We start from the raw sequence: 2524 nt of genomic DNA on the forward strand, positions 1-2524 counted from the left end.
GATCTGCCACATAAAGACATAGAGCGTGGCTACTCAAACAAATCCTCAACAGCTGAGTTACAATCCAGACCCTATATCTGGGTGGGACCTGCTCATCCAGGGAGGGTTGCAGACTGTGTTGTGTTTCTTGGTACATTTGCAAGGGGTTCTTTGACCTTGGCAAAATGAGCGTAAATTTTCTGAAAAATTTCACATGGCATTTCTCTTAAATAAGCCTTGTGATGTGCTAAGATTCCTAATGAAGGCAGAACATGAGTAGACAACCTGGTTAAAGCTCAAAATAATTATCTGAGTGAAAGAAGTCAAAGACAGAGAGAGAGAGAGAGAGAGAGAGGGAGGGAGAGAGAGAGAGAGAGAGAAAGAGAGAGAGAGAACAAATGGAAAGAAATCGGCTGTTGAATAATAAATGATTCTGGCTTGGCCTATATTTAGCACCTTTAGTAATGAATCATCTTCTTTATAAGATACTAAATGATAGATTCCAGCCTCTAGGGTATTGTAGATTAATGCTCAGACTTTAATGTGCAGCAGAGTCACCCGTGGATCTTGTTAAAATGCAGATTCTGATGCAGCCTGATCTGGGGTGGGGCCTGAGAGTCTGCATTTCTGACAAGCTCACAGATGCTGGTGTTCCAGGGACCTCACTTTGAGCAGCAATATCCTAAGAGAACATGAAGGCAGCTATAAGAGGTCCTCAAACTATTTTCAGGATTTCAGAAAGTCTAAAATCAGTGGTTTTAGACTTTCAGTGGTTCTCAACTGGGGGCAATTTGCTCCCCAGGGACCATTTGGCAATGTCTGCAGACATTTTCAGTTGTCAGATCTGGAGGTGGAGGCCAGGGATGCCGCTAAATATCCTACAATGCACAGGACGGCGCCCTCCACCAAAAATGATCTCTAAAATGTCACTAGTGCCGAAATCGGAAACCTTGCCTAAAGGAAAAGCCCCAGTCAGGCAGCACAGACCAAAATGAATAAATACCCCCTGTCCTCCTTGACAGGAGCGATATTAACCCAGGATGGTAGCACCAAGCACTTCGCAGTAGTCAAGCTCTGCAATTGACATGAATAGATATCTCTAATCAATTTAAATGGGGAAGTGAAGTAATGGTAGTATAAAGAAATGCAATTAAGTAGATTAAAGGAAAACATCTCTGTAATCATGAGGTCTACAGAGAAATCTACATGTACATGTAGCAGGAGATCTTGTTGGTGGAAGGATGGAAATGCCTGCACCTCGTGGAGTGTGAACGTGGTGGGCTGGCCAGGCTGCGCATGCTTGGCCAGCACTGTTTATTGGAGTGGTATGCGAGTTAGCCCATCTGGACATTTTTGGAACAAACTTGGGACATTCCTTTGGATTCTTGAATATGACTTGCAGCTGGGTAGGAAAGTGGTGCAATGTTATGATGCACAGATTGAAGATTCTTTTTAACCATAGGAATAATTCACTGTGGAAGATTTTCCCCTCGTGGAAGTAGCACGTTCTGATTGATGCATCGGTCTACATATGCTTATTAACAAACCAGCCTTGTCTCATTGGAGGTACATGTGGCAGCATTTTTTAATGTACTCATATAATCAGTGTGTATATGAATCATTTAAAACAACAGCAGCAAAAGATAAAAGTAGCTCCTCAGAGGATGGACTGTTTGAAAGTTCTTCTCTGTCAAGTGTAATTTTTCCATTTGGGTTAAAAGAATTTTAATATTATGAAATTTCTCCTGAGAGGTATTTGTAAGTTTACTCTAGCTACAGGCTTTCTTGGAAGAAAGCGTGATGGTCAACTAATGTCAACCAAGTAATGCTGATCTTTTCATAGAGGGCAAAAAGATTTGTTGGGTCATTTAAGATGATTTTAAAACTTGCTGACCCTGAAAGAGAGAAGCATCTAAAATACACAATTCTGACAAATCCTAAGGCCAATGGAATTTTATTGGCTGAGCTCAGCTGTTGGGCAAGAATTGTTGAGCCTGTGGGTTATATATATACTTAAAACAAGAACATCCAGACTCTTCCTACAAATAAAAACATGTCTGCTGAACAGTTGACTGTCATCTGGAATAAATGTTCCTTACTTTTGTAGTTCCTTACTGGTTACATTGAAGTGTATGAAAAGGCCAACATGTGACCATTTTCGCTACACAATTGGCAATAATTTCATATGGTCTAGTCTAATGTTATTTAGTAAGGTATTTTAATTCTTCTTTTTAAAAAATAGCTTATAAGCATCGAAGGATAATAGCTAGATATAATGTGTATTTTCTGATTTAGCTGGTACTGTCTGCTGGGTTTTTCATCTCTGTACAGAATACGTTTTCACACCAATGACACCTTTCGCTTGGGGTTGGCACCTGAAATTTCACAATGTGTGAGTTGCAGTGGTCCATTCTGTTATTTTCCAGCCATACGAAAGTCTCATTTCTCTTGATTTTTTAAAATGATAAACTACCTATCTTCTTGCTATATGTATTTTAAAATTCTTGTTCATAAGAACCCTATTTAAGATTTAAAAAAAACCTAA

Source organism: Pteropus alecto, unplaced genomic scaffold (genome assembly GCF_000325575.1).
Source record: "Pteropus alecto unplaced genomic scaffold, ASM32557v1 scaffold23, whole genome shotgun sequence".
Lineage (NCBI taxonomy): Eukaryota > Metazoa > Chordata > Mammalia > Chiroptera > Pteropodidae > Pteropus > Pteropus alecto.